We start from the raw sequence: 12,194 nt of genomic DNA on the forward strand, positions 1-12,194 counted from the left end.
TGGCTTCTAGCTGCTCTCTATTACTGAATTAATCCTTTCAGACGGCCTTTTTTCTCTCTCTTATACCCCTAACCGTCTCTAACTGTCACTCTCTCTCTGTCTGACTCTTTGGGGAGCTGATGCCATGATATCGATGACTGCCCGCCTGTAGTGCAACCATAGGCTGATTATGCACTTTCCCCTTCAATCTAATCCAGCTAATGATCCAGGGATTTCATATTTATTAGGCAGCATCCTATTATTTATCATTTCCCAGCACCCCGCATAAATAGTGCTATTGGATTTGAGCAAATGAGAAGAAGGCAAAGGCAGAACTAACTGTCTGGAACCTGGGAAGCATAATGCCACCATTTACTATAACGGGTCCAAAGCAGGTATTTGTCTCAGAGTATCATTATCTCATTCTCCGCCAGGTTACCTTCAAAAGTGTTAATGCGATGAGACCCATGGATATACACAAAATGGCTGCTTTTACAGTTTCTTCCACATGACTGACTGAAGGTTGTTATCGATTTAACACATCTCGGTTTATTGAACTGGTTCAGTCCAGCCGGGCCTTAAGGGGACAACCTACCGATTTAAGAAAGTCAAAGTTAATCATCACAGTCGAGGGTTGTTTGGGTTCTCACAGATATTTTAGTTTTGGAGACTACAATTTGTACAGGTTTTGAGAGGCAAGGGGAATTAACCCAATACATCAGACCACTCTAGGACTACACCTCCTTAAAAATGTAATTAATGTTTGTTGTGCAGCACAACAAACTAGGATTGTGTAGTTCGTGAGGCTTGTGTAGGAACCATAAGTAAGCATGTAGTCTAGTGACTTTCTAGACCCTGTCTGTACTCTTACTGCAGCATTTTGGGTCAACTGAAGACTCTTCAGCGAGCCTTTAGAGCAACCTGATAGTAATGAATTTCAATAGTTGAGCCGAGAACACGTGAACTAGATTTTCAACTTCATTCTGAGAGTGATGTTTGTAATTTTAGCAACATTGCGCAACTGAATGAAGGCGGGCCTAATATGTTTGTTTAATGTGCGTGCTACAGGGCATATAAGGTGGCTGTGGCTCAGGCGGTAGAGCAGTTCACCTACTAATTGGAACATTGGCGGTCCAGTCCCCATGTGCTCCAGTCTGCATACTAACCCCAAGTTGTTCAGATGTGTCAATGTTAGATAGAAAGCACTTACACAGGAAAAGCATATAAAAAAGAAAGTGCTGGTGTGAATGGGTAAGGAGGCAAGTTGTATAAAAGCCATGTTGTATAGAAAATATAAGAACCTCTCTGTTTACGAATCCTGATCATAAATGACTCCAAGATTGCTCACAGTGTCACTGGAGGCAGAGGTAACGCCAAAGTAAGTATCTGATTAGACACCATGTGTCTTTCTCTAGACCAGGGGTGTCATTACATGCTCCATTTTTAGGACTTTACCACACAGCGTTTCCTGGTGTGTGATGCAGTGATCTGCTGTTAACTCACTGGTACATTTCTCCTCCTGCATCTTTACTAGATCCTACATCCTGCACAACACCAGCGCTCCATCTGTTGTCCCAGGGCAGTTTCATGTCGGTTACACTTTGAAATACGTTTTCAAAAATGTCTTTTCCTGTCGTTGTCCCGTGCATCGATTTAATTTCCAATATTTCCTCTTCATGGATGAAGATGGTCAGCTGTGCAATGTCCATCATGTATGTACTTTCATCCACAGCAAGAGAGTATGTAATTTAAGAACACACAACTGTGTTCTTAAATCAGGCTCACATTTGCCAAAATCTGCATTTTGTCTGGACACAAGATGCCGTACACCTTCATCGTGCAGCTCTTCAGAGTGGTACCGGGCTGATTTGGCTGTCTCCTCTGCTACAATAAAACTTGCTTTCACAACGGTTTCACTTTGTGATTTTGCTCTGGTGAAAATCTTCTGTTGAAATGTCAGATTCTTCTTTAGCTCTTCTACTCTCTGTAGTTTCTGCTCTGCATTTCAGTTTTTCAGCTTATGTTTTGACTCGTAGTGCCGTCTTAAATTAAATTCTTTAATTACAGCCACATTAGCTCCACAAATAAGATACGAGTTTACCAGCAATGTTTGTAAACATATATTCAGCCTCCTGCGCTGGTGCTGAAAGGCTCTGTTTTCAGAATCAGCTTTTCTCTTTGCCATTGTGAGGGGCTAGGTAACAGAAGTTTGACTTAATTGACGCAGGAATGTTCCCAGGTAGCCTAGCGTTCGGCAAGGAGGCTGCAGCGCTGCATTATCTGTAGTTTGTGTGTTATTAGCGCTTCATATTGCCGGGCCATGCATAACAATAATAATAAATCTATATAAAATGATCTCGCGGGCCGGATATAAATGTACGCCGGGCCGGATGTGGCCCGCGGGCCTTGACTTTGACACATGTGCTCTAGACACATGTTTAAAACAGAGTGCCTAAATACAACAACTTCTTGCTTTTAGAAGAACTTTCAACAATATTAAGCTAGCTGGCAGCTCATGGTGAGCTGGGGCTAGTAGAGGTAGTGAGGCTAGGAAGGATAGGATGAGCTGAAGGAGGCTTGTACAGCAGAAAGCCTGGCGGGCACTTTGAGTTCAGTTAGCGGGATAAGCAGGGTTGGTAGTTGAATGGTGCGTTGACATGGAGCTACTGGGGAACAGGAAAAAACAAGAATTCCTAGGGAAGTCAAAAAGCAAAATACAGAATGATTATGAAGTAAAATTAGCACTGAACAATCAGGGCTTTATTCACCTTTTTTAGTCTTATATAAAGTAATGTGTTTTTTCTTAATCTCTTTATCATCTACCAATCTGGATTTCAGTCCACCACATAAAGATGCAGATAATAAATTATTTCAACAAGAAAAAAACTCTTCTTCTTTTTTCCACAAGCTCAGCATTATGAGTTTTAGAAATACTTTCTTTCTTTCTTTCTTTCTTTTTCTTTTTTTTTTTTTCTTTTACATTTCACCTCAGACTTGTTCTAAGCCAGTAAGGGGAAATGACCTTTTTTCACTTTCTCCTCCAGTGCATATGTTATGCAGACTGTTGCTGCATTCTGATGTGCCTGTCAGAGCACGCACACACACACACATACACACAAAGAAGAAACACGCAGTGGATTGCAGATAGATCTGATATTGTGTTTGCTTTCTGTACTCTCCTTATGTTAATTGACCCCATTGATTCTGTCAGGCCGATCCAGAGCCTACAGACTCTCTGCCTCCCCGCCCCCTTCAGCACACATTTCACCTCAGTTCATTTTCCGTTAGCCAACACGCACGTACACACAGAGCTTTTCGCATAATCAAGGTGTGGCTTATGAATACATATTTCACAGGTCGTGGAATTTCTATTTGCTTCTCTCCGGCCCCGTAATGACCACATGCTGTTTTGAAATAACTATAATGAGAATTTCTGTTTTCTCAGCAAGTATGTGCTGCTCTGTATGCTCATTCATACAGCTAAGCAATTGTAATACAATAAGGGGCTGGCCAAGATGTATGAAATGTCATATACAGTCACCTCACAGTGCTGTGAGATTGGCTAAGCAGAAGCAACAGCAGTATAGAGTTATGAGAGTACTTACTGTCTTGGCTCGGTCACATTATGGTCCAGTTATAAGCACGTGAGTGACAGTGACTGATTGTCCCAGCCGGGCTTATTATCGCCTGGTGTTAGATTCAAACTGTCTGAGTCAGATCAGCTGTGTTCTTTGACACCCCCCCGCTCCCCGTACAAGTATTACAGGGGAAGTACAGAATTAAAGCTCAAATTTGCATGAGATCATGATTGGAGTGTTTTATCACCATACTTTCTAAATGGCAGAGTATAGCAGAACGCGGTGGAGTGAAATGGGCCAAATGTACCTCGTGGTGCAGCAATTCATCTTTACAAAAGTCTATTTCTGCTAGATTCCTTCCCCTGACATCCTTTCAGGTACAACGTTTTGCATGTTCCATATAATCCTTCTTTCTCTCGGTGAATTCGGCTCTGCAGCTCTACCCTGCGCCTAGATTAGGGTGCTGGGAGATGTGGAAAATGAAATCTTTTGGAAGCAGCCTGCTGTGATATTGCAAAGTTCTGCTGCCCTCACACCTATGCACACCCTTTCACCTTTACAATATTTATTGTAAGCACACACTCGACACTTTCTAGCGCTGATGGATGTTGTGACTGAGGGCTGCCTTCCTCTCCAATCACAAGTCGGCATGATAGGCAGCTCGACTTCGGCTCCCAAGCATTTCTAATTAAACGAAAAGAGATCCAGGCAGCATTTCTCTGTAATTCTCAGATCGTGCTGTGATTGTGATTCACAGTGTAAGCAACCGAGGAACTCCGCACTGCCCTATCATTTTGACTAGAGATGGCACGATACCACTTTTTTATGTCCGATACCGATACCGATATCATAAATTTGGATATCTGCCGATACCGATATGAATCCGATATAGTGTTTTTTTAATCAACAAAACTGTTTTTTAAAATATCTTGCTGCATTTTGCAAGTCTGCAAGTTCATACTCAAGTTTAAAACAACAACTACACTAAAGCTATTCTGTTATACCTGTATACAAAAAAAATATTTCATAGTTCAGCAATACTGATCAATCTAATAAACTTAAACCTACACCATCCTCCCTATTCTGGTATTTTAAAGAGTACTTAGCGTAAATATTAAGCAACCTAACTAATAGGGTTCCAACTCCCAGCAACAACAAAAATAAATAAATAAAAAATAGGGAACCACCCCTCACGCGCCACCTCATGATGCTTAATCGACATAATCAACCTTAATTTGATGCAGTGTAAAAAAAAAAAATGCACAGAAATCAATTATTTTTCAAGAAATATTAAATAGATTCAACATCTTTCTTCAACAAAATTGCAGACTGCACAGATGGTACCTTCCCAAAGTAAAAAGTACTATAGCTTACTAGGGTATATATATTAGACTTAATAGTCACTATATACAGTAATTGACTTCTATTCATTTTACATCAAATTAAAACTTTGGGTGTCAGATAATTATTTATTAAAAGCTCGACATTTTAAATGAGAATAAGAAAGAAAAGTATGTCTTTGTGCCCCCTTTTCCCAGTTAATGCCCTATCGGCCCCCCTGGCTAAACTTTGCTAGATCTGCCCCTGCACAGTTACCAGCCGTCAGCTACATAGAAAAAGATCCTGGTGTAGAAAGTAATATTAAATAAATTCTAACAACAGCTTATCAAGCTTAAACGTGCTGCTGTTGTTCCGCCGCTGGTTTCCTCTTTCTGGTGCAAAGTGGGCCAAAAACAAACAAGAGAGATGGACTCGCCACAGAAAAGCCGATCAGCTGATCATTAGCAGTTTCACGATTGAAGTAGCAGCCGGAGAGCGAGAGGCAGTCGCTCGTTAAGCTTAACGTGGGAATGCTTTACAAACATTCAGAGATGGACTTACACACTTGCTTTACTTCTCTCGGGGATAACTTTGTCGGAGATGAAATGCCAGGTTGCTAGCGAAGCTCCACATGCTATCCAGACCGGTCCCGCATGCCACAGCTGCTCTATCACGTGATGCATACTGCTCCGACGTGCTAACGTCGTTCTGAGGCGAGTTACGGCGTGTTGCAAGTTTTGTGAGGTGCTTTCGTGATATTTAATGGATCGGATTACATTTTTTATTTTTCTCCGATATCCGATCCAGTAATTTAGGTCAGTATCGGACCGATACCGATACGTAATATCGGATCGGTCCATCTCTAATTTTGACACCTGTTATAATTCCTGCAGCTGATAAATAGGGGTCAAGGCTACCTAGAATTGGTCTAGACTAGATATGTAAAGTGCTCTGTCGTGCTGGAGGAGAAAAAGAAAAGAGAGGACAGAGAGAGGACAAATGAAAGGAAAGAAAAGAGCATGGTGGAAGCTGAAACCGAGGGCTAAACTGCACAGGGATATAACGATAGACCTGCCTGTGCTACAGACTTAAATGAACCAGATTAGATTTACTCGCCAACACTATAATCTAGACTGTGAACGCAGGGCTTTAATGTATTATGTCATGGCCAGCCAGAGAAGAGCCATGTTCAGCGATTGTCTCTAATGAGCTCACCCATGTTGAAGTGCAAAATAGGCTGACATTAATTCTTAATGGGGGCATTAAAAGCTTAGTTAATGGAGAATAGTGAGCATTTGTGATTAACTGGCCAAATTAATAGCAAGTGTCACATTTAAACTTTGCTGAACTCTGTGTGCCGGCCTTTCTGTAGCGAGCAGGGCTTTGCGAATTGCATCAGAGTGTATTCTGGATCTGCAGTAAGAAAATCCCCAAGAGAAAACAAACAACTCGAAGGCTTTGCAGGGAGAGAATGGTGTCATTCGGCTTTTTACCATGAAAAGTGTAGAAAGAAAAAACAACCCATAAGCAATCATTCATAGTCCACCTCTCAATACTGTCCAATTTTCCTGCTCTGTGTGTGGCTCAACAGGAAGTCTGTCAGGTTGTGCTGAGGAGATTGACACCTTTATAGTTCATTCTCACAAACTTTGACTCAAACAGGTGAAAATAGAGCTTTTTTTCTGTTACCGTTGGTGTTTTAAAATTTTAAATTCAACCTTCATTGTTCTGCAAAGTAGAGAGCACAAAACACACAAGAGCCAATTTCTCTCTGTCAGCTGTTAGACTGACAGAGAGCGATGTCCTGCCCACCCGATTCAAACCTCAAGCTTTATCTTTAACAACAACACTTGATTTCTTTCGTCTCTGACCCTGCAGCCGTTTGTTATTTTTTCACGTCTGTAACTCTTCAAAGGCCTGTGCGGACTGTTTAACGCAAGGTGCATCAATCTGTGTGATCGATATCAGTTCAGAATGACGGCGCCGGTTTGTGTTTGCTGATGCAACCCTCTGCAGGAGATTGTTACCCTGGCATTAGAGAAGAGTTTTTGAAAATCATAACAGAGGAAAATTTGGCTGGAGCTTTTAAACGTCGACTTCTTTCCCATTTGCGAGGTTTTCTTTTCACGTCTGCGTAATAAACGGGGAAAAGCTAGCATGCGATGCATCTGATGCCTAATTAAAAAGCCATTTGTATTATGACCCTAAACTGTTTCAAATCGGCATGCTAACATGTCTTTTTCTTTGATGAATCCAAATGATTTATGCCATATCCCCGTCTGCCGTTGCTTCTTTCGGTTTTAATGGGAAGCACATTAATCAGTGGTAATGCTTTCTGTGTTGCAAATGAAATTGATGTGACATTGTGTCGCCCATATGAAGTAACTTTGTTAGATAAAACTGTTTTTTGTGGCTCTGTAAAGAATTCACTCTCAATATTTAAGAGCTACCTTATGGTTGCATCACAAAGCCAGTAGACCAAACTCATTAATCATTGTTTTGGTTCATTTAATGAGTGTGCATCAGTGTGAGTGAATGCAGTATTCCAGGTTGAACTGGAACTGGCTCATAGTTCAGTCAAATAATGAATACCACACTGATAATCTTAAATTGAATTCAAATTGAATTAAAGCTGCAAGCAGCGTTATGAGGGCCCTCGCACCCCATCGCGTCGAGCTACGCCCAACACCTACAACCAGCACCTCCGATCTGATGTCACATTAATGACATTCATGCATTCAACCACCAGCTAACATTTCATCTCATTCAATCATGATTATAGTCGTCCCACTAGGTGGCGCTCTAACCATTACTGACAATTGGCATAACAAACATTTCCGAGCTCGAGTCTCATCACGCCTGCGACCTTTGGGACATATTGGACATTTTGATTTTGAGTGACAGCAGATTACTGCTTTTTGGCGAGTGACTGAAACTCCACATGCCGCCATGACCACCCCGTTTCCCTGAACGTAAAAACCTTCGCAATTTAACATCACAAAGGTCTTTAGATTCCACACACTGGAGATTGGTTCAATATGATGAAATCCCTTGGAGGAGTTCGTCAAAGAACGGTGCCTGGAAAGAGGGGAAAATGTCACAAAAATTACACATTAATTTTAAAATGGCTGACTTCCTGTTGGATTTGGGATATTGCTCCAAGAGACTTTTTTGTAAATCTTGATATCTCCTATAAGCTTACCAGGTTTCAGACTCATACATAAAACACAGAGCTGGGGCTGATGTTTTGAAATTTTGTAGGGGGCGCTGTGGAGCCATTTTGCGCTATTCAATGAAAATGATCACATAACAACAAAGCCTTAAGCACAATGGAGGTGTGCGCCAAATTTCAAGCCTCTATAAACTTGCCAAGCCCCTCAAAAGCCACTTCATTTTTCATGGTGAACAGCGTTGCCACCAGGGTGCGCCGTTCAGTTTAAAGTCACAATTTTTGCACTAAAGCATCATCAAGGACTGATGGTGATATTCACCGCTTTTGAGGTGGCCACTATGAACCTGTGAAAATCAGTACAACAAAGTGTAAGACATGACATTTCCTGTTGCCACTAGGTGGCGCTCTTCATATTCCTGACAATGGGCACATCAATCTGTTCAGGGCGGGTGTGACATCATGCCTGTAAAGTCTGGTACTGATCAGACTGGATTTCATGGAGTTATACTAATTTGTTTCTTCATGGCGAGATATCAAAGTTCGCCATGCTGCTGAGGTCACACCCTTTCGTGAAAAGCCACAGTTTTCACTGTACCCCAAGACCAACTCCTTAAGGCTTTCCTGGAGAAATTTGAGGCTGCAGATGTCACCCATCACTATACTGTACCCCAAAGTGTAAAACATGACATTTCCTGTTCCCACTAGGTGGCGCTGTCCTTGATGTCAAATATGGCAGTTGAAATATGTTCAGGGGTGGAGCCTTATCATATGTGTTCACTTTGGTCAAGCTCAGAAGATGTATGACAAAATGAGAGGCAATAAGATTTTCATGGCGAGTCATCGAAATTCGCCATGGCGCCACGGCCTCATGGTATTGTGAAAACTCAAAAGCTCCGCAATTTAACATGGCACAAGGGTGTAGTTGGCACTGACCAAATATGAAGGTTATGAAATCAAACCCCAAGGAGGAGTTCGTTAAAGTTCGAGGCATGGAAACGGTAAAATCAGACCCAAAATGTCACCTTCAATCCAAAATGGCGGACTTCCTGTTGGGTTTAGGACATTGCCATAATAGACTTTTTTGTTCGACTCTGAACGTTATATAGGTGTACCGACTTTCAAACATGTAGGTCATACCCATATCGGGGGCTCGCGTTTTTCATTTTTCTAGGTGGCGCTACTGAGCTAATTTTCCCTGGCCATGTCTGAGAACATTAAAATACGTAAATTTTCACCAGACCTGACGCGTGTGCAAAATTTCATGAGTTTTCGAGCATGTTTAGGCCCTCAAACGGCCAATTCATTTGCCGAAATAATAATAATAATAATAATAATTAAAGCTGCAAGCAGCGTTATGAGGGCCCTCGCACCCCCGGCACGTCGAGCCACTGCCAACACCTCAAACCGGCACGTCCGATGTGATGTCACATTGATGGATTTCATGCTTTTAATCACCAGCTAACATTTCATCTTATTCAACCAGGATTATAGTCATGCCACTAGGTGGCGCTCTAACCATTATTGACAAATGGCATAACAAACATTTCCAAGCTCGAGTCTCATCACACCTGCGACCTTTGGGAGAGATTGGACATTGTGTTTTTTAGTGACAGCAGATTACTGCTTTTTGCGAGTGATTGAAACTCTACGTGCCGCCATGACCACCCCGTTTCCCTGAACGGAAAAAGCTTCGCAATTTAACATCACAAAGGTCTTTAGATTCTACACACTGAAGAATGCTTCAATATGATGAAATCCCTTGGAGGAGTTCGTCAAAGTATGAGGCCTGAAAAGGGGGGAAAATGTCATCAAAATTACACATTAATTTTAAAATGGCTGACTTCCTGTTGGATTTGGGATATTGCTCCAAGAGACTTTTTTGTACATCTTGATATCTTACACAAGCTTACCAAGTGTCAGACTCATAGATGAAACACAGAGCAGGGGCTGATGTTTTGAAATATTGTAGGGGGCGCTGTGGAGCCATTTTGCGCTATTCAAGGAAAATGGTTACATAACAACAATGCCTTCATCCATTTGGAGGTGTGTGCCAAATTTCAAGCCTCTATAAACTTTCCAAGCCCCTCAAAAGCCACTTCATCTTTCATGGTGAACCGCGTTGCCACCAGGGTGCGCCGTTCAGTTTAAAGTCACAATTTTTGCACTGAAGCATCACGAGGGACTGATGTTGATATTCACCGCTTTTGAGGTGGCCACGATGAACCTGTGAAAATCAGTACAACAAAATTAAAGCCATGACATTTCCTGTTGCCATTAGGTGGCGCTGTCCGTATTTCCGACAATGGGCACATCAATCTGTTCAGGGCGGGTCTGCCATCATGCCTGTAAAGTCTGGTACTGATCAGACTGGATTTCATTGAGTTATACTAATTTGTTTATTCATGGCGTGACATCAAAGTTCGCCATGCTGCTGGGGTCACACCCTTTTGCGAAAAGTCACAGTTTTCACTGTAACCCAAGACCAACTCCTTAAGGCTTTCCTGGAGAAATTTGAGGCTGCAGATGTCACCCATCACTATACTGTACCCCAAAGTGTAAAACATGACATTTCCTGTTCCCACTAGGTGGCGCTGTCCTTGATGTCAAATATGGCAGTTGAAATATGTTCAGGGGTGGAGCCTTATCATATGTGTGCTCTTTGGTCCAGATCGGAACATGTATGACAAAATGAGAGGCAATATGATTTTCATGGCGAGTCATCGAAATTCGCCATGGCGCCACGGCCTCATAGTATTGTGAAAACTCAAAAGCTCCGCAATTTAACATGGCACAAGGGTGTAGTTGGCACTGACCAAATATGAAGGTTATGAAATCAAACCCCAAGGAGGAGTTCGTCAAAGTTCGAGGCATGGAAATGGTAAAATCAGAGCCAAAATGTCACCTTCAATCCAAAATGGCGGACTTCCTGTTGGGTTTAGGACATTGCCATAATAGACTTTTTTGTTCGACTCTGAACATTATATAGGTGTACCGACTTTCAAACATGTAGGTCATACCCATACCGGGGGCTCGCGTTTTTCATTTTTCTAGGTGGCGCTACTGAGCTAATTTTCCCTGGCCATGTCTGAGAACATTAAAATACGTAAATTTTCACCAGACCTGACGCGTGTGCAAAATTTCATGAGTTTTCGAGCATGTTTAGGCCCTCAAACGGCCAATTCATTTGCCGAAATAATAATAATAATAATAATAATAATAATAATAATAATAAACAGAGCAATTACAATAGGGCCTTCGCACTATCAGTGCTCGGGCCCTAATAATAATAATAATAATAATAATAAACAGAGCAATTACAATAGGGCCTTCGCACTATCAGTGCTCGGGCCCTAATTAATTAAAATAATATTACTGTGAAAAAATATAAGGAGGGGGGAAAGTAGTGTTGTGAGTGCTTTGATAAGGTAAGTTAAGGAAAAATTTATACAGGATAATAAAGATAAAATAATACAACGCAAAGTGGAACCACATACTAAGCAGTGCTCATGCTTGGCAAGATGAGATAAGATATACTTTTTGTTTTCCAATGTTTGGACATTTCTTTAACAGCAAACAAGATATTAAACACAACCTTGACAGTTTGCTCAGTAATTAAAATGCTATATAACAAAACAAATATTTAAATAAGGTAAGAAAAATGCAGACAAGAGGGGAGCTCAATAAATTGGAAAAAAATAGATAAAGAACAACACAAAGGAGCTTAGTAATTAAAAAATATGTAAATAAAATAATTTAGAAAATAGTGAGGAGGGAACTAAAGACGGAACCCTGCCATAGCAATCACAGAAGTGATGTCAGGTCTCTCTTCTCCCTGGACTCTCCGATACCGCTCCTCCCACCTCCAACACAAAACCAAGAAAAATAAATAAATAACAGGCAGCCTGGGGGACGTCGTCCCAACGTGTCATTCCCCCTTCTATTGAACTGTGACAACACCAAATTGCCACATTTAAGCAGAAGTTCTCCTGGACTTTTAGCCTTTCCACTCCCCAGAGTCATGCTGCTGAGACATACACATCAGAGCTCATTTATTTTGATAGCTGGAGACTAAATGAGTGATTAAACAGGTGAAGCAATTGATATGGTTATAAAGTGGATATTTTAGAGAGACATATTGCTAAAGA

Source organism: Rhamphochromis sp. 'chilingali' (genome assembly GCF_963969265.1).
Source record: "Rhamphochromis sp. 'chilingali' genome assembly, chromosome: 13".
Lineage (NCBI taxonomy): Eukaryota > Metazoa > Chordata > Actinopteri > Cichliformes > Cichlidae > Rhamphochromis > Rhamphochromis sp. 'chilingali'.